The sequence below is a fragment of the Furipterus horrens genome, unplaced genomic scaffold (genome assembly GCF_987537825.1).
Source record: "Furipterus horrens unplaced genomic scaffold, mFurHor1.1.pri manual_scaffold_1, whole genome shotgun sequence".
Lineage (NCBI taxonomy): Eukaryota > Metazoa > Chordata > Mammalia > Chiroptera > Furipteridae > Furipterus > Furipterus horrens.
The window spans coordinates 157205508-157227803 of record NW_028327171.1 but is presented as its reverse complement, the minus strand read 5'-3'; the positions used below and the strand labels follow the sequence as shown (position 1 = coordinate 157227803).

Here is a 22296-nt window from a genome sequence, read left to right as displayed (position 1 = left end):
CTCTTTGGTAGTAAAAGTGAAAGTATTTTTTCCTTTTATAAACCAGTTTGAAAGCATAAAAATGATTCACAATAGGCAAGGTATGGATTCAACCTGTGTATCTATCAGTGGATGAACGGGTAAAGAATGGGATATATTTATATATATATTAGGATATTTGGCCCTGGCTGGTTTGGCTCAGTGGATTGAGCGTCGGCCTGCGAGCTAAGTGTCGCTGGTTCGATCTTCCAGTTAGGGCACATCAGAGAAGGAAAACTCTGACTCCAAAAAACCTCCGCTGCCTTGCGGCATACCTCTTCAGGGGAAAGGCTAAGGGAGTAAACCCCGACAGAAAATCCGGAGCCGGAGTCCCTAAGGCGGTTTGACGTTGTAGTCAACACCGGCAACTCCTGCGGCGCACCTGAAGCCAAGCTGTATTGACTCCGTCTTTCCCTTGGACCCTTCAGCTGCGAAGAGAGGGGGGGTCTGCTGCATGGGCAACAGCAGACCCTCCATATCACCCTGCCCAGGCTCTGTAGCTTCAGCTTCACTGGAGAGGACACTCCAGCGTCATCACAAGATGTCGATTCAACACGGGAGGAGACAGATACCGTGTCACTCCCGAGTTGGACTGCACAGCCATTCTCGGCGGTGCAGATAGACTCTTAAGAAGCTACACCATCGTCTCTCGAGACGGACGGCTGCCGACGACGACGATTAGGATATTATACAATATATAAAGGACATCTTAAGGCTGAATATATCAACTTCAAAAAAGAAAGAAATCCTGTCACTTGAGACAACATGGATGAACCTGAAGGATATTATGCTATGAGAAATAAGCCAGGTACAGAAAGACAAATATTGCATCATCTCACTTACATGTAGAATTTTAAAAACTTGAATTCACAGAGTAGACAACAGAATGGTGGTTGCCAGGGTTTGTAGGGCGGGGAAATGGGGACATGTTGGTCAAAGAGGACAGTTTCAGTTATATGGAATAAAAAAATTCTGAAGATCTAAAGTACAGCATGGAGACTATAGTTAATGAATACTACTATATTGTATACTTGAATTTGCTAAGAGAGTAAATCTTAAATGTTTTCACTACAATTAAAAAGAAAGATAACTATGTGAAGGGATGAATATATTAATTAGATTGTGCTTTTCACTTCATAATGTATATATATCAAAACGTCATGTACACTGTAAATATATATAATTTTTATTTGTTAATTACACCTCCATAAAACTGGAGGAAAATATGCAATGAAAAATTTAAATTCAGAATCATGTTTTTTCTAAACAACTAAAGTCATCAAAATCATACTGAGTTCTGAAACTTCTGAGGATAATCCTAAATTCATTAATAAAATGTTTATTCTCTCATATGGAAGGAATCTAATCTTTAAAAGCTAATACTGAATAAAGGTGGTAAGTTTTCAATGGTGCATGGTTGAACTATAGTGGTGACTACCACTTTTGTTCCAGTGTTCATATCAAAGATTGCCTCCAAACTTTAGTTGAGATCCCTGCATGCAAAAGGAATATTCAGTTTTCGGTGGTGGAGGCACCCGAGTACAGCCAGTATTTGATTTTGTTTCTGGATGAGGCTTAATGCAATTACGCTTTTAAAACAAAAAAGAACCATGCTTTTACTTGGAACAATGTAAAGTAAGAAATAAATTGAGGTAAGATGGGATGAACTAGCAAAGGGAATATAAACTGCGGAATAGTTATAAATACAAGCTTGATAAAATTTACTATAGAGAAAGAAATGAACAGTGGAAAAAGAAATGAAAAATAACAATTCACTTCCAGTCAAGATGGCAGTGTAGGAAAACATTGCTTGCCTCTTTGCACAACCACATCAAAATTATAACTAAAATAGAGAACAAGCATCACTCAGAACCATCAGAAATGGAGTTGAATGCAAGCCTGACAACTATGGAACTAAGGAAACTACATCCATCTATACTGGTAGGAGATGCAGAATAGACTGGTCCCTCACCCACTTGTGTTGGATAAAACTTTGGGAAGGATATCTCATTAAGTGAGGAGTTTCAGCCTCAACCCAGGGTTCCAGTGCCAGGAAAATAAGTCCCCACAATGTCTGGCTGCAAAATCCAGAGGGGATTGAATAGGTTGAAAAAACTGCTGGAGCCCAACCAGTTCCTCTTAAAGTTCCCACACATGGACTCACCTACTCAGACTCACTCCCTCAGAGCTCCAGCACTGGGGTAGCTCTTGAAAGGCACAAGTGGTTTACAGGGAGAAACTGAAGTGTCTGGCATCAAGACATGGAGAGGGCATTGTCCCTTTTCTAAACCCTTCCCCCACAGAGCTGGCAAGTTGGTGCCATATCTGAGACTCCATCAACCTGGCTAACACTATTTGACCCATATTTGAGATCCCCAGGGACTCTGCCCCACCCAACTTATGGGCCCACCCAATCTACTTTCCCATAGGAATGGCTGGTCTTGGCTCATGCTTCACATCTTCCTAAATGCTATCACACAAGCAGCAGCTGGCCCCAGTGAGCCCCAGCCCCAGCAATAGCAGCAGCCAGCCTAGATTCACAGCTTGGCTTTGCCTGCGAAATCTTCAAGCCCAGCATAAGTAGTAGCCATCTCAGATTGCTTGATAGCTCAGGCAGGGTACCCTGGGCAAAACACAGGTTGGGGCTGACTTTGGTCTGCACCACCCGAGAAATCCCAGGGCCTATGTACCCAGTGGACAGCTACAGACCATGTTGGAGCACAACCACCCTGCCCCTGCATAGCTGATCCTCCAGGGAGGGTGGAGGTTGGTAGTCAGTGGTCACAGCCAGTCCTTGCAGCTGACTGGCCTGGGTAATCCCTCCCATTAGTCTGCCAACAGCAACCAAGTCTCAACTATAAGAGGAGTGGGTAATCAGCCCACACAAAGGGCGCAACTCAAGGACCCAACTTGGGTGATAGGGGAGGCTATGCCACTGGACCCTACAGGACACTTACTACTTTAGGCCACACCACCAAGACATGGAGTCAAAGCAGCTCTACCTAATACACAGAAACAAACACAGGGAGGCTGCCAACGTGAGGAGACAAAGCAACATGGCCCAAATGAAAAAACAGATCAAAACTCCAGAAAAACAGTTAAATGAAATGGAGATAAGCAATCTATCATATGAAGAGTTCAAAACAATGGTTATAAGGATGCTCAAGGAACTTAGTGAGGACCTTAACAGCATAGAAAAGATCCAGTTGGCAATGAAGGATACACTAATTGAGATAAAGAACAATACACAGGGAACAAGAGTAGAGTGGATAAAGCCAAGAATAAAATCAGTGATTTGGAACATAAGGAAGCAAAAAACAACTAATCAGAACAACAATAAGAAAAAGAAAAAAACAAAACAAAATGAAGATATTATAAGCAGCCTCTGGGACTTTAAAAGACCCAACATTAGCAACAGAGTGGTGCCAGAAGGAGAATAAAAAGAGCAAGAAATTGCAAAACTATGAAAGAAAAATTCCCTAATTTGGTAAAGGAAATAGACATGCAAGTCCAGGAAGGACATGAGTCCCAAGGGGTATGCAAAGAGGCCCATGCCAATACTCATCATAATTAAAATGCCAAAGGTTAAAGATAGAGAGAGAACCTTAAAGGCAGCAAGAGAAAAGAAGTTAGTTACCTACAGAGGAGTTCCCATATGACAGCCAGCTGATTTCTCAAAAGAAACTCTGCAGGCTAGAAGAAATTGGCAAGAAATATTCAAAGTCATGAAAAGCAGGAACCTACCCAGCACATATACCATTTAGAATCAAAGGACAGATAAAGAGCTTCCCAGACAAGAAAAAACTAAAGGGGTTCATTATCACCAAACCATTATTATACAAAATGTTAAAGGGACTTATTTAAGAAAAAGATCAAAACTATGAACAATAAAATGACAAAAAATACATATTTATCAACAATTGAATCTTAAAAACAAACTAAGCAAACAAGAACAAATAGGTAGTTACAGAATAGTCACAGGGATGTAAAGTACAGTATAGGAAATGAAGCAGCCAAAGAACTTACACACATGGCCCATGGACATGAACAATGGTGGGGGAACTGCCTGAGGAAGTGGAGGGTGCTGGGTGTGGGGGGAGAAAGGGGACAAAATCAGGACAACTATAATAGCATAATCAATAAAATATAATAAAAAAAAAGAAAATAAGAATTGACTTATCAGTTAGATTTTTGAAACTAAGAACGAAATGTTAAAGGAAAAACTGAGGTAGAATACAGGGCAGGGCAAAAGTAGGTTTACAGTAGTTCATATGGAAAATAATACAATAATTAATAAATGATAATACAAGAATAAATGCTGTTTGGTGGACCCACAACTGTAAACCTACTTTTATACCACCTGTATCTACTTACCAGTTTTAGATACACTGAGACAATGATGTTGTGGTTAAAGTCAAGCACCGATTATTGTTGAATTAGTGAGAAAATGGATGAGACAGGGAAGAAATTAAAGTAGAAAACAGAAACAGAAAAAAATACAACAACAAAAAGATTCAATAAGAATAGATATAGACGGCCAAGATGGAGGTGTAAATACACACACACACTGCATCTCCTCACAACTAAGGGATTTACAATCACTTCATAACTAAAAAAAAAAAACAACAGAAAATCCAGAAAACTGAAACTATAGGGAAGTTCAGCAAAGAAATAAGGAGGAAATAATCAGCCAGAAAGGTAGAAGGGGTGGAGCCAGGACGGAAAGAAAGAGAAGCAGAACAGTGGCTGCAGGGGTTGGTGCTTGGTGGGTGTGTGGCTGGCAGGTGCAGCTAGCAGTACAGCCCACTGTAGCCGTGGTGAGAAACAGTCATATAGCTTAAATCAAGAAGCGATCCCAGCCCTAGACCAAACCAGGTAGCTTGTGGTTCCAGCGTTGGGGAAAATAGACATGCATTGCTTCTGACTGTGAAAGCCAGTGGGGGTTGGGGTGGAGGAAGGAAGCTACCACTCTGGAAAATGAGGCAGATTGCTTAGTATGGGAAGGGGGAGAAGTGCTTGGAAAAGCAGCAGCAACCGGCACTGTTCCCTCTCAGTCCCCTCCCCCATACAACAGCAAAAACGTGGTGAAACAGGTCGCCAGCACTAACAAATACCTAAGGCTCCTCCCCCTATAACGTAACAGGTGCAAAAGCCCTACCCAAATCACAAGAGGCAAGCACAGAAAGCTGTCAAGATGAGGAGACAGAGAAGTATGGCCCAGAAAAGGGGGCAGATCAAGGTCCCGGTGACACAACTAAGCAACGAACAGATAGCACGCCTAACTGATGAGACAATAGCTAATCTAACAGATGCACAGTTTAAGGCACCGGTGATAAAGATGCTCACAGACTTGACAGAAAAGATTAAGAATGAAGGCTATCCTGGATGAAATGAAGGAAAATCCACAGAAAACAAGTGGAGAAAAAAAGGAAACCAGGGTTCAAATCAACAAATTGGGACGTAAGAGAGAAATAAATAGTCAAGCAGTACAGAAGGAGGAAATGAGAACTGAAAAACTTGAGTAGAGGCTTAGAAACTCCTGGCACAGCTTTAAATGTGTCAACATCCGAATCACTCGGTTGCCAGAAGGTGAAGAGGGAGAGAAAAAATTGAAAAATTATGCAAAAAATTAATGAAGGAAAACTTCCATAATTTGGGGAAGGAAATGGACATATGGGTCCAGGAAGCACAGAGAGTTCCAAACAAACTAGACCCAGGGAGGACCACACCAAGACACATCATAATCAAAATGCCAAAGGTTAAGGATAAAGAGAGAATCTTCAAAGCAGCAAGAGAAGAGGAGAATTACCTACAAAGGAGTGCCTATAAGACTGTCAGCCGATTTCTCAAAAGAAACTTTACAGGCAAGAAGCAACTGACAGGAAATATTCAAAGTGATGAAAAGCAAGGCCCTACAACCAAGACTACTCTATCCAGCAAAGGTATCGTTCAGAATGGAAGGGCAGATAAAGTGCTTCCCAGACAAAGTAAAGCTGAAGGACTTCATCATCACCAAGGCATTATTATATGAAATGTTAAAGGGACTTATTTAAGAAAAAGAAGATCAAATCTATGAACATAAAAGTGAAAACAGTATCACAACTATCAACAACAGAAGCAAGGGAATGGAAACAAAAGCAAACTAAGCAGACAACCAGAGTGGGAACAGAATCATAGGTATGGGAAGCATGTGGGAGGAGGTCAGCTGGGAGGGGGAAGCAGGGAAGAGGGAGGGAAATCATACAGGAATTAAGAAGCATAGCAGGAGGGTGCAGAAGGGACAGGGGGATGTTGAGAAGAGGTTATGTGTATGACCCATGGACATGGACCAGTGGGGGGTACTACTGGAGGGAGGGGGGTTGCCAGGTAGAGGGTAGCAAAGGGAAAAGAAATTGGGACAAATGTAATAGCATAATCAATTAAAAAAAAAAAGAAACATCTAAAAAAAAAATATATATAGAAGCATAGTAAAGGAAAGTTTGAGGACACAGAGTTAATTTAAAAAATACAAGGAGATTGTATTTATAAGAATTTATGGCTATGAAAATTTTCATTCTCTCACCCTCATTAACATTACTGAAAATCTAGCAAGACACACATCCTAGGAGCCCTGCCTGTTCTGCATGATGCAGTGTGCTAGGCAAATCCACTGCCAGTTCGGGAACAATTCCAGGACAAAATGGGATCCATCCCAGAGTTCTGAAGGAAATGGCAAGAAAATAAACAATATAAAAATAAAGTTAAATACCCCAATTACTTCCAAGTTCTTTACAAGGTTCTGTTTTAATGTAAATCCCAAAAAAGCTCTATCAATTCAATACTATAATAAAACATTCTTTTTTAAAAAAGTTAAAATCCGTTAACAGTACTGCCACACTTACTATAATTTCAATCCTATGAAGTTAATTTGAAGCAGAGTGAGATTAATACTTTTCCACTGTCTGTCTTTTGAGTCTTTCACTTTGTATTAGGTTCCTTTTGCATATGTCTTAGTTTCTCAATGGGAAGAAATATCCAATTGTGGGAATGCCTTTTAACACAAAATAGAAAATAAGTAACTTAAACAACCAATTTAAAAAAGTAAGGTTTCCCATGATCACCTCACCCCTTCTCCAAACACTAGATTTAAAATGAACTGATTTAAAAAATCCTTTCCATTAACCCACAAATTTATGTTATACTATTATCATGATGAATAGAAAATATGTTCATAAAAATGGATATTTAAGCATTCTACATGTATTGACTTAATGCACATAATCTTGTGAATTAAGTACTTTAATTTTGCCTTTAAAGTCTGCTCTAGTAAATAAGGCTTTGGAGAGCTCAAATAATTTGTTTATAGTTTCAGTAGGTGAAGTAGCTGCAACTGAAACCCAGGCTCTTAACTTCTCCGGTACAGGGCTTGGCTACTAGAGAAGTGAAGTGGTGCAGTTATCTAGCATGGGGAGGGAAATGTAGAACAGTACCATTTACACATTGCACTGATGCAAAATAATTTTAAGATTCTAAAACCTGTCATGCAACAAATGTATTTCTCATTCAGGAGTAGTTCCAAGCCAAGATTTGCTGTTTAAATATTGCCTGCGGGGGGAACCCCTTTGGTATGGCGTGTGTGTGCATGCGCGCGCTCAAGAATGTCCAAGTAGAAATTTACATTCCGAAATAGCCTAGATAGATATCTCAAGTTCTGCCAAACTAGTTTATCTGTTGACAGGGGCAATTTGGCAATAATTTCTTAACCAAAATTTCATTGTCTAAGTATTTCTCAAACTTATTTGACAACATGACAATGGAGTATCTTACTGTTGAATCTATCATCTCAAAACCTTAACTACCTTCCTTGCCTCCTAACAGAAGAGTGGGCCTATTTATAGTAGCTGATTTAAAATCCTTGTCTGATAATTTCAATAACTGGATCATTTTGTGGTTGGTATCTGTTCCCTTGCAAATGAGTCACATTATCTTTACCCTCCATATGTAGAATAATTTTGGACTGTACCCTGAACATTGTGAATATTATGATGTGAAGACATTGTGTTACATGATGCCAGAGGGTACTGATGTTTTGTTTTTGCAGGCAATTAAGTTGGTTAGGCTCAGACTCCAAACTGCCAATCCTCTGAAGAGCAGCTGCTCATATCTCAGGCCAGTCCTTCAAGTCTTAGCTGCAGACTGGTTTCAGGTTGCCCCACACATCCATGGGTTCAGTGAAGAGCCAGAGGGTCAGGCTGAGTTTAAACACAGAACTCACAGGTCTCCTCTGGCTCTCTTCTCTCTGGGGGTCCTTTTCTCTCTCTATGGTGCTCATTCTGCTTCCTGGTTCTTCTAGCCAAAATAACAGTGGGCTTTCTATTGGAATTCCAGCCATTGAAACTGTGGCTACCCTTAGGATAAAACCACAGAAAGCTGGGAATTTATTCTGAGCCATTACTTGCTCCACATTTTGACTCCCCATCAAAATGTTTAAGTTCAATCTCCAAAGTCTCAGGTCATTGATTTTTGTATGTTGTCCAGAGTTATTACTGTTATTTGTAAAGGATCGGTATGTTTGATACTGATTCCTTCAGAACAGAAGTTGAACTGCCAAACTTAGGGTTTTTTTTTTAAGCCCTTCATTCTTCTGCAATTACATCATGATTTTCCAGAGATGACTTAAACACCAATCCAATAGCTTTTTCTAACGTTCTTATTTTAATGTTCATTTGACAGTAGTTCACATGACTGAGCAGCTCCTCCCCCTTGAAACTTATTATTATTATTATTTTGGTTACCAATATACTACTTAGGTTTTCTTATTAGTTTTAGTATTTTCATTGGTTCTTCTTTCTATAACATAAAACATGGGTATTCTTCCCTCATTATACATCCTTCTTATCATTCATTGTCATGTCAAGTCTATTGCGTATTCATTCCTAAAGTCTGTATCTTCAGGCTCACCCTCTCTCCTGACAGCCACTGTCAATTCCCTTTTGATCCAATATATTCTCACTTGTTCTGCTGTCTACTGTAGACCACCAAGTTTTGAAATATAATATACTTGTAATCACCTCTTCCTCAAACCTGGTTCATAGTTCTAGTCTTCATTTCCCTTTTTTAGCATTAAAAAACCTTAAGGCAAGATAAAACCTTAAAGAAACTAAGATTAGGCTTTTCTAGAATAGTAAAATCCAAAACAAGACTATGGGTGTGACAAAGGGCCACAAACTTTTAATTTTGCCAAGAAAGAAGTTAGCAAAAACAACTAACTACCAAGATCTACCTTCTTCTTGTCAGAAAGGAACAGACGTTTATCAAAAAGATAGGAAGAAGTTTTAGATTCAGCTTTATAAAAATGTTATCACTTCATTCTCAGGACAGAAGGAGAGGCAAAGAGCTATGGATAGGAATGGGGATTCTGAGGCTGCAACATGGGCAAAGAGAAGGAGACCATGTCCCATCAGAAGTGGCAAGAAGGAAAGCAAGATTTCATGTGGCCATGTGGCCATCCAGTAGCACATGTTCCAGATGATACTTTCAGGGAATAAGAACAAATTAGTCACTCCCTGCACCATTATTTGGATGAAATGTACAGGGAAACATGCTGTCCTTAATGTTAAAGAGCGGAGAGCAAGTAGGAGGAAAAATAAGTGTGTAAACCCATTCAATATGTAATTACTTAGATGAAGACTGAGTTGAAATACAAAAATCATACCACTGTTTATAAACACAATGGGAGAAAGAAAACAAAAGATGTCCATCTTGAAATTATTTCGTTTTCCCAAAGGGACTTATTAGGAATAAGAAAAAAAAAAATCACAGGTTAATGACACACAGGATGACTGAAATACACTTTACAATTGTTAATTTTATTAGAATTGTAGGGTACATTTATATCTGTATCTTAGAGCAAAATATCAATCATATGGAAAGATATATATTGACAGAACAAAACTGTTCAGGGAAAAAGCCTTCATAACATAGCAGAACTATGTAAGCAAGCAACAGAGAGCATAATATTAGGTGCAAATGAAAATTTAGGTGAGCCTTCCCTTCTACTCCCCTGGCAAATTCTAGGAATATCTTAGAGGAGACTACAAATCTAATAAGAGCTGTTAAATACAATAGTGGGAAAAGTGCTAGCTAGAGATTCTGTGGTTAAAGGAGGCTAAATGGTTTTCTAACTGTTGATTGTAGATCCTATAATAAACTCTTGTGCCTTAAAAAGACCACAGAGTACAGAGTATGCAGCATTTTTGGAACACCTCTGGAAATGCATCAGGTATTATACTCTTTTAACAGACTAGAGTCAAAATTCAGTTTGCTCTAGATTTAACGTAGTAGGTATAGCTAAGTAACCAAGAGTAATTATAGGTATCATGATTTAAAGTATAAAGTCATAAAGCACATATTTATCCAATAAATATGAAAAGGACTGATGAGCAAGCAATATGACCTCCATGTATAATGAAGAGCTCCTGAGGAGATGCTAGAGTATTCCTAGAATATGACGTTTTTTCTGTAGGATGAAAAGCAAGCAACTTAGTAAGGAAAAGACAAGATTTTTATAACAGGAAATTATAATTTGGTAAAATGAGTGGTTCTCAAAATATGGTGTAGGATCCCTGGAGAGGATTCCTGGGGGTCCTAAGACCCTTTCAAGAGATTAACTGTTGGGAGAGAGAATCTGCATGGGCCCTGAGTGTCCCTGCACACTTTTGCTGTGCATGCCAAGAATACAAGTCTTGGGATATTACTCAGGGTTGTATTTACAGAGGGAAACTTGCTTTATTTCTTGCTGTAAAATGGTGCGATTCCCAAGCTCAATGTCCCTCTCCTTTAATGTCCCAGCATCCATCTGAGTCTACCACATCACCTCCCCCCAGGTGGTACTAATGCAAATATAATGTTCTTGCAGGATGCTGTGCTATGAATAATAAAGACACTTTTTTTCTGATTCAGGAGTATTGTGTCTTCTTCCATCATCCATGAAGCAATAAATGGCCAACTTATTAGCTTGTAAGGGTAAAATCTAATCTAGACACTGAAATCCATGGGGTCAACTACTGTCACAATACTATTAGATGCTATTTGCCTTTTTTTTTTTAATGTGTTGGCATTTACACTGATGATGCAAAAGTGATGAGTGAATAAAACTGCTGATGCCTGAGTATGACTAAGACTGCGGTACCAAATTGTAGTCACTATATTCTTCAATGCCATATTGCCAGTTAAAGAAAAAAGCCAGTTTCACCAAAGAATGTCCCTGATGAGGCTGTAAAGGTTTTTTTTGATATTCTCAAGATGTTTTAAATATTCTGTGGGACAAAATGGGAAATATATGTAAAAAGTTTCTGTTTCAGACTGAAGTACAAGAGTGGTCTTGGGGAGAAGCACCTAGTGTAACATTTTGAGTTATGAGATGAATAGTTACTTTTGAAAAATGTAATTTTTACTCAAAAGAATGACTGATGGGCAGGCATTTGCTAAAAAGCAAATGAAGTTAACCTCTGACTTAAAACATACACACAGAGACAGGAACAACTGACATGATTTGTTAACCATGAAAAAAATTTAAGTTTTCACGTGAAAATTAAAAATTTTGAGAACTTGTACCCATTACAGTAAGCCTGACAGTTGTCCAATGCTTTAAAAACTTTTCTGATAAGATCAGTGATGATATTACATGTGATTTTAAAACATATCATAAAATAAGTCAGAATATGGAAGATCTGCATAGTTCATGGAACCAATAAATGACTAAATTCATGATGCTACACAATCATGGATAGGTAGGAGAAACATTCAAAGTATAAGATAGGCCAATGGCTTTTAATGTATCAGAAAAGTTCATTAGTTTTGGCTTTTATATAGCAGCTAACACTTAAGAAAATACTATTTACTGAGTTTTGGAGTAGTATCAAAGAAGAATATCCACAATTTCTAAAAAGGTCATTGACCAGTATACTCTTCCCTTTCCCAACTACATATCTGTGTGAGACTAGATTTTCTTCATATAATTCAACCAAAAAAACAAACAAACAAAAAAAAAACAAAAAACACTCACAAAATATAGCAACAGATTAATGCAGAAACATTTCATAACAATGAAAAATAAGTATCTTCAAAACAAATTTTGAGAACTTCTAGGATGACAGATTATGACATGTTAATAAGAGAAACTATATTGTTTGGGGTGGAGGGCTACTCCTAATCTACTAAGGTTGAGGAAATAGCCTTTCACGCCTTAGTCAAGAGAAATCAGGGCTGAGTAAAATATACAAGCTCTGTTTTGTGGGCACAGTAGAAAAAAGAAAAATGGGAAATATGAGAAAGGGGATAATTGGGGGAAATAAAGAGGAGAAAAGACACACTCAAGATACTCAAATTTGCTTAGAAACCAGGGAAAAGATTTTAAAAAGTGACACACCACTTCCCATTTTCTTCTCCCCTCAAAAACCGTAAAATGATGTATTGAATTGAAAAACAGTAAAGGGTTAGGATGAATTAATAATCTTTAGAAATAATTTCTGCAGAAGAAATTTCAATGTAAATATTAAAATGCTTTGGGTATCAGTATTTTTCTTATTATGATATATTTATTATGACACTTCGGAAAAAAAATCTTTGAACCTTAACGAATGAACTGATAATAAAGATAATTAATTTCCCTTCTAATTATTATTCTACCAGAGAGTCTATAAACAAAGACTTGTCTCCAAAGAGAAATAATATAGAAATTTAAAAAATATATATATATAGAAGGTATATTCATTCTAGTCTCTAGAAATAAAACAGTGACAATGGGACATTTGCTCTGACTGAGAAGGCAAAGTACTACAATACACACACACACACACACACACACACACATCTTCTTCAACTTTTTGTAAGCCCTGCCTACGTTAACATGTGCCACTGTATAGTGGGCACAATCACCATTTCTACTGAATAAAAGATGATAAAAAGAAAGGATCAAACATTAAGGACTTCAAGGACATTTTGTTTTATAAAGTTGTGTAATGAACATAAGCAGTGTTTAGATGACATTCTAGATTTGACTTCCCTACAGAAATCACTTGGTAATTACATATCTTGACCAATGGTCTAATTTCTAACTTTTGTTCAAATGACAAAAAAAAAAAAAAAAAAAGTATCATGTACCTGTATATGGTACTCTATTTTAAAACTTTTCCAATATATATAAAACCAGGTTCCTGGATAATATATAGCAACTTAAACAAATAAATGCAGTTTAAGAGACTTGTGATAGAGAGTATCTGGAGTGTTTAGAAAAGTTATGGTGGCCTAAGTTCAGAGGGAACTCACTAAATGGGAGCTGCATCCAAAGTCCAAAGTATATGAGATATGAACAGTTAAAGAATGGGGATGTCATCCAAGACCTAGACTTGTGAGGTTAATATTTTACAAGCTACAGAGGCCAGAAAGCAGATAATTTCATACACTGCCTGCTTAAAATGTCATACATAACAACTGGAGTAACACAGCACATAAATGCCTCTCACTGAGGAGATGTCTGTAATAAAAAGGTAGGGAGCACTCTCTCCTCTAAGCCATGAGTATGTTATAGTAAGGCCCTGGCCGGGTAGCTCCACTGGTTAGAGCTCTGGACCAATATGCCAAGTTTGTAGGTTTGATTAGCAGTCAAGGCACATACAAAAGTCAATAAAAGAATGCATTAAATAAATGGAACAACAAATCAATGTTTCTGTCTCCTTCTCTCTCTAAAAATCAATTTAAAAAAAAGGTTATAGTAACTGAAAATTGCTCTTTCAAAACACTTTGTTTTAGCTTTCAGTTTATATAATGTTCTCCAAAGTGGTCTGGAATAATTTTGGTCTTGTCTAGAATTATTTTTTCTTTTCTCTTTTTAAAAGATTTTTATTTATTTACTTTAAAAGAGATGTGAAGGGAGGGAGAAAGAGAAGGAAAGCAATATCGATGTGTAAGAGATTCATTGACTGGTTGACTCTCACATGTCCTCAACCAGGGACCAGGCCCGCAACCTGGCACGTGCCCTAACTAGGAATCAAACCAAGACCCCTTGGTTTGCAGGCCAGCACTCAATCCACTGAGCCACACCAGCCAGGGCTAGAATTATTTTTTCATTTAAATCCTGGAGACAATTTAAGTTTACACACCTATGCACACATTACCAAGATACAGGCAACTAGGGAGGAACAGCTAGTAACATACAAGTGAGCTCCGATAAGGTTATCAGCTGATTTCTCAACTGAAACACTACAAACCAGAAGGGAATGGCAAAAAATATTCCAACTAATGAAAAGCAAAAGCCTGCAACCAAGACTACTCTACCCAGCAAAACTCTCATTTAAAATGGAAGGCGAAATAAGGAATTTCTCAGACAAAAGAAGGCTCAAAGAGTACATCCCTACCAAACCAGCATTGCGGAAGATGCTAAAGGGGCTGCTTTAAGAAGATGAAGAGAAAGAGAGAGATAGAGAGAGAGAGAGAGAGAGAGAGAAAGAGAGAGAGAGAGAGAGAGAGAATCACATATTCACATATTCAAAGGTGAAAATGGCAATGAATAAGTACCTTAAATGTAAATGAATTAAATGCTCCAATCAAAAGACACAGGGTAGCTGAATGGATAAGAAAACATGATCCACATATATGCTGTCTACAAGAGACCCAAGTTAGAACAAAAGATCTATACAGACTGAAAGGAATGGAAAAAATATCCTAAGCAAATGGACATGAAAAAAAAAAAAAAAAAGCTGGAGTAGCAATACTTATATCAGACAAAATAGACTTCAAGACAAAGGTTAAAACAAGGGACAAACAAGATCATATCATAATACTTAAGGGAGTAGTGCAGTAAGAGGATATAACACCTTGTAAAAATATATGCACCCAAATATATAAGAAAAATCTTGGAGGACATCAAGAACAGTATCTACAGCAATACAGTTATTGTAGGGGATTTTAACACCCTACTGTCAACAATGGATAGAGACAGATCTTCTAAATAAAGAATCAGCAAAGTTGAGACACTGAACAACACTCTAGATCAAATGGACTGAACTGATATATACAGAACCTTTCACCCCAAAGAAGCAAAATATACCTTCTTTTCAAACGCACACAAAACATTTTTAAAGATAGACCACATGGTAGGACACAAAACAAGCCTCAAAATTTTCAAGAAAATTGAAGTCACATCAAGTATCTTCTCGGATCACAATGACTTGAAACTAGCTACCAACCTCAAGGAAAAAACTGAAATACACTCAAATATGTGGAGACTGAAAAACAGTTTATTAAATAATGAAGAAGTTAACAATGAGATCAAGGAAGAAATCAAAAAAGTATCTGGAAACAAATGAAAATGAACACACAACAACCCAAAACCTATGGGACACAGTGAAGGCAGTCCTGAGAGGGAAGTTCATAGCAATGTAGGCTCACCTAAGAAAAAAGAAAAATCTCAAATAAACAACCTAACCCTACATCTATCTACAAGAACTAGAGGAACAACAACAAAGCCCAGAGTGAGTAGAAAGAAGGAAATAATTAAGATCAGAGCAGAACTAAATTGACATATAGACTAAAATAATAATTCAAAAGATCCATGAATCCAAGAGCTGGTTCTTTGAAAAGATAAACAAAATTGACAAATGTTTAAAACCACTCTCATCAAGAAAAAAGGAGGACCCAAATAAGTAAAATCAGAAACAAAAAAGGAAAAGTTATAACCGATACCACAGAAATTACAAAGGACTGTAAAAAATTACTATGAACAACTATATGCCAAGAAAATGGACAACCTGGGAGAAATGGGTAAATTTCTAGAAACACAAAATCTTCCAAAACTGAATCAAGAAGAAGCAGAAAGCCTGAATAGACCAGTAACAACTAGTGAAATTGAAGCAGTAATAAAAAAACTCCTGGCACACAAAAGCTCTGGACCGGATGGCTTCACAAGCAAATTTTACCAAACATTTAGGGAAGAGCTAACTCCTATTCTTCTCAAAGTATTCCAAAAAATTCAAGAAGAGGGAAGACTCCCAAACTCTTTTTACAAGGCCAGTATTATACTAATTTCAAAACCAGATAAAGATACAACTAAGAAAACTACAGGCCAATATCACTGATGAACATATATGCTAAAATCCTCAACAAAATATTGGCAATACATTGAAAAGATCATACACCTTGATCAAGTGGGATTCATCCCAAAGATGCAAGGACAGTATAATATTTGCATATCAATAAATGCAACACACCACATAAACAAAATAAAAGACAAAAATCACATGATCATACCAACAGATGCTGAAAAAGCATTTGATAAAAGCCAGCACCCACTCATGATAAAAACACTCAGCAAAGTGGGAATAGAGGGAGTATACCTCAACATAATAAAGGCCATATATGAGAAACCTACAGCCAACATCATACTCAGTGGGCAAAAATTAAAAGCTTTCCCCTTAACATCAGGAACAAAAAAACCAAGGGTGTCTGCTTTCATCACGCTTGTTTAACATAGTACTGGAAGTTCTAGTCATAGCGATCAGACAAGAAAAAGAAATAAAAGGCATCCAAACTGGAAAGGAGTAAGTAAAACTGATATTATTAGCAGATAAAACATGATAGTGTACACAGAAAAACCCTACAGGTTCCACAAAAAAACTAGTCGACCTAATAAGTGAACATGGCAAAATAGTGGGATACAGTCAATATTCAGAAACTGAAGGCATTTTTGTATAACAACAATGAAATATCAGAAACATAAACTAGGGAAAAAATCCCATTTATTATAGCAACAACAAAAATAAAGTACCTAGGAATAAATTTAACCAAGGAGGTAAAAGATCTGTACTCAGAAAACTAAGGAACACTGAATAAAGAAATTAAAGAAGATACAAATAAATGGAATCATGTATGGTGCTCATGGATTGGAAGAATAAACATCATTAAAATGTCCATACTACCCAAAGCAATCTACAGATTCAAAGCACAATCCCTATGTAAATACCAATAGCATATTTCACAGATCTAGAACAAATATTTCAAAAATTTATATGGAACCAAAAATGACCCTGAATAGCCTCAGCAATCTTGAGAAAGAACAAAATAGGAGGGAACACAATACTTAATATCAAACTATAATGCAAGGCCACTGTAATCAAAACAGTCTGGTACTGGAATAAAAACAGACACATAGATCCATGGAACAGAACAGACAGCCCAGAAATAGCCCAGGTCTCTATGGTCAATTAGCATTTGACAAAGCGGGTAGGAGCATACAATGGAGTAAAAATAGCCTCTTCAATAAATGGTGTTGAGGGAACTGGACTGGTACATACAAAAACAAAAAACAAAAAACTAGACCATCAACCTACACCATACACCAAAAAAAAAAAAAAAAAAAAAAAAAAACCACCTCAAAATGAATAAAAGACATAATTATAAGTCATGACATCATAAAAGTCCTAGAGGAAAACACAGGCAGTAAAATTTCAGATATCCCACGCAGCAATATTTTTACCAATGTATTTCTTAGGGCAAGGGAAATAAATGAAAAAATAAACAAATGGGACTACATCATATTAAAAAGCTTCTGCATGGCTAAAGAAACCATTATTAAAATGAAAAGGGTACCAACCATATGGGAGAACATGATACCTTGGACAAGGGTTTGATCTCCAAAACATATAAAGAATTGATACAACTCAACACTAGGAAGTCAAACAATCCAGTTAAAAACCGGAATAGAGAGTTCTCCAAAGAGGATACACAAGAGGGCCCACAGACATATGAAAGGTTGCTCAACATCACTAACCATCAGAGAAATGCGAATTAAAACTACAATGAGATATTATCTCACACCTGTCAGAATGACTATCATTAATAAAACAACAAATAAGTGCTGGCGAGGATGTGGAGAAAAGGGAACCCTAGTGTATTGTTGGTGGGAATACAGACTGGTGCAGCTACTGTGGAAAACAGTATGGAATTTCCTCAAAAAACTATAAATGGAACTGCCTTTTGACCCAGCAATTCCATTGCTGGGAATATACCCTAAGAATCTTGAAACTCTGATTCAGAAGAACCTTTGCACCTCTATGTTTAGTAGCGCTATTTACAATGGCCCAGTGCTGCAAAGAGCCTAAGCGTCCATCAGTAAATGAGTGGATCAAAAAACTGGTACATTTACACAATGGAACACTATGCAGTAGAAAGAAAAAACTCCTACTTTTTGCAACAGCATGGATGGAACTGGAGAATATTATGCTAAGTAAAATAAGCCAGGAGGCAAAGGACAAATGCCATATGATCTCACCTGTAAGTGGAACCTAATGAACAAAACAAACTAATGAGCCAAACAGAACAGAAGTACCCTCTTCTGTACCACAAACTACAATCCCTGTGATGCTTTTAAAATGCCTACTCTTCCTTTCAAGAAGAGGAGCTTATTTCCTTGCCTCTGGAGCACTTAATGACTTACTTCTAATGAACAGAATAAAGTAGAAGGGAAGGTATGTGATTTTTAGAAATTAGATCATAGAAAACTGTGGCTTATTTCTTGTTCTCTCTCTCTGGGATCTCTTACTTTTTTACTTAGAAGAAGTTGGCTGCCAGGTTGTAAAGAGAGATGCACATGGTGAGGTCTCCTGCCAGTGGTCATGTGAGGGAGGTATCCTGGAAGTAGATCCTCCAACCACAGCCAAGCCTTCAGAACTAAACCTTTGCCCACATCTTGACATCAGTCACATGAGATCCTGAATCAGAACCGCTCAGCTAAGTCACTCCCGCATTCCTGACCCACAGAAACAGGTAATAAATATTTGTTGTTTTGTCTTGGCTGGTATGGCTCAGTGGATTGAGCACTATCCTGCAAAGTGAAAGCTGCTGGTTCAATTCTGGTTGGGGCACATTCCTGGGTTGTGAGCCAGGTCTCCTGCTGTGGACATGTGGGAGGCAACCAATTGATGTTTCTCTTGTGCACAGATTATTTCTTTCCCTCTTTTTTTCCCTCCCTTACCCTCTCTCTAAATAAAATCTTAAAAAAATATATTTGTTGTTTTAAGTTGTTAAGTTTTGGGGTACTTTCTATAACATATGACATGATATGATACCTACTACAATGTTCCCTTTGCCAAAGTCATATCTTTTCAAGAAAAACTGCAAGCTACATGGTGTGCAAGAGGTAAAAGGTTTTCCATTAAACTGAGTACTCCTCTAATGTCTCTAAACTACAAGCAGAGTACTAAGAGTCATCCAATGATATAGGTTCTGTTGTCTTGACTTTATACCCTTTCAGGAACCAAAGATTCTTGCATGCTGTTTGTATAGGATTAGCATGAACAGAAAGTGAATTATAAATTTTGTGCTTTCAAATAAAATTTTCTATAAGGGTCTCTTTTCCCTCAATATATCCCTCATTTCTCTTATCTGTCTCATTTTCCAAGGCGGCAAATGTTGTCATTTGCCATAATCTTTCCCATCTCAAATATTCTAACCAAATCCTAAACAAAATATTCTAAAGAAACGAAATCCTCAATCCACCCACCAAACAGGAGGAGGAAAGGACTGTGGGTGGTTAGTAGTAGCTTCCTTCTGTTACTGGTTCAAAGCATTTCTATTAACTAATTCATTACAGAGGCTAGGCCAACTGATTGGGAATGTGATGTCTAGAAATCAATTCATTTTTGAGAAGACTAGTAATATAAAAGTATATGAAAAATAGAAAAAACAAATTGTACCACTTTCTTAGCCATTTCTGCATATTGCTTTCTAGTTCTTGTATAAAGATGCATACTTTTACAAAATTGAAACCAACCAACATGAAATTTTTTTCATTTTGGAAAATCCCTAATATATCCAAACCAATCAAAGGTCTTTAGAAAAGGATTTCATTTGTATTAGCTAAAAGTGAATTTAATTATAATTCAGTAAATATAGATTTACATAAGCCAATGGAAAAGATTTTAATTTCAATTGCTTGATTTGGCCTCTATTTTTCTAAATTAGACCTAATTTTTATAATGAATATACAGTCAGCTCTCAAATATTCAATAATTCCAGCTTAACCATTCTTTTAGAATATATTTCCTCTTCTTTTTTAATCTCTTATATAGCTAGTGTTCATTAGCACTTTGGCTCTAGATATAAAAGAAGATGAGAAAGGTATGATACAAGACAGTTGATTTTTAATTTACTAAATCGTTACAGTACAAGACTGAGTTGATGAGCTATTCAAAATATTAAATATGTGGCTGTCACATAAATCTTCTCCCTATTAGTTAAGATAATTAAGATAACTCAATAAATTTAGATTTATTTCTTACTTGAAGCTTTATATTTTTTCCTCTTATTGTTTGTAAAATAAAGTTACAATTGATGCAACATCAGTAATTCTTTGGAAATAAGCTATTTTTGACCTGATTTCTGTTCACTTAACTGCAGCATACTATCCAGATAAAAGAAATCCCACAAAGTTAAAACAAATAAAATTTAAAAAAATCTTGAAGAAGGTTCCCTTTGAACACTTATAGACTGAAAACTAAACTCGAAGAGTTTCACAAAGGACAAATATTCCAAATTTGAAATAAACTAAATTATTAACATTTTTAAAGAGTCTTTCATATCATCCCTTTTGTTCTAACCAAGATTACTATTTAAAAAAAATACCTCCTATATATTTTGAACTGGAGACATTTTATCTTCAAAGAAATTTTATAACTGCAATGAATATAAGAATTCTGACTAAAAATTAATGGTAAATAATGACATTTAAAAGTCTTTGAAACAGCCCTGGCTGATGGGGCTCAGGCGATTGAGCGCCGGCCTGCGAACCAAAAGGTTGGCTCAATTCCTGATGAGGGCCTTCACTTGGGGGCCTATGAAAGGCAGCTGATGAATGTTTCTGTCCCTCTCTTTATCCCTCCTTTCCCTTCTCTCTCTCTCTGCAAATCAATAAAATCTAAAAAAAAAGAAAAAAAAGGAAGTCTTTGAAATAGGAAAAGGTATAGTAGTTTACTTAAGCACTAAATTTATGTCAGCATTTGTAGTTCATTGATTTATAATGTACTACAATAAACCCAATCATAATATTGTATTCTCAAAGTCAGAACCATTGTTTCTGAATTTCTTCTCTTGCAAAATAATCCTAAATATATACCAGTGCCATGGTTTCTTGTGTTTCTCAGCATTTTTAGATAAATAGAAATTGAAGTGAAGGTAAAGAGAGCTGAATGATTCAAATAAAGAAATAATGATTTTGTATTAAAAAATATAAGCTGGGAGATATATAGAGAACTCATTCTAAAATATTTATTTCTATAAAATTGTTAAAATTGGATTTCTCAGATTTGATATTAAATAAAAACAGGTTAAGATAGTCTTAGTTATGAATCAGTAACAGAATAACCCTGACACCCAAAGCTAAAAATCTCCTACATTCTTTAGAAGGAAAGAAATAACTATAGCACTCTTGACTTAATTGATACGGTGACTATTAAAGAGTCATCATTTGTTAGATCTTATTTTATTAAGAAGCTGTTTCATCCCAGTAAAACATATTTTATCTCATTTAAGGAATTCCTTTTTAAACATAAAGTTTCAATGAGTCAGAAAAATATGGAGAATATACAGTACGTCTATATATCCACTACCCTGATTTAACAAATGTTAACAACTTACCATATTTGCTTCAGATCTTTTCTAAAGATGTGCACCCTTCCTATCCATGTTTTTATACTTTTACTATATAACTGTTTTTATACACAATGCCATTACATTTTATATGTTTAAAACTTTACATAAATTACTCTCTCTGTCATTTGATCACTTCCATGTTTACTTAACATTTCTTTTGAAATCTAGGCATAATAATACATGAATAAATTTAATTTTTCTAGAGCATTTTATTGTAAAGATATATATACCATTCTGCTACTGATGGATGTTTAGTTTGAATCTAATCAATGTTGCATGAACACACTTGTACCTGTCTCCTGGCAGACATAAAATGTTTCTTTCTGTATTGCCTCAATGAAGACTTTTGCTTAAGCTGGTTAAGTGGATTTTTCTTTTTAAGTTTAAGCACAGGCAATTGATGAAGAAACTAGAATGCTATTTTCTAATCCAGAATCGTCTCTACCTTACTATCCACCTTAGCTTAATTTCTTATTTTGTAAAATCTTTTTTTTTTGTTATATGCCTAAAAAGAGAGTACTAGAAAATATGAAACCTACACCTTTATTTTGTCTGGAAATATTGCTTCTATTTAGGGCCGTTTAAGTCATTTAT

General features: G+C 36.5%; 1 protein-coding gene across 15 annotated transcripts in view; it reads right to left on the bottom strand.

Annotated features, from left to right (window-relative positions):
• The window catches only part of TANK (TRAF family member associated NFKB activator), a 104507-nt gene that overhangs the window by 15344 nt on the left and 66867 nt on the right, over nt 1-22296 (bottom strand). The gene's annotated exons all lie outside the window — the stretch shown is intronic.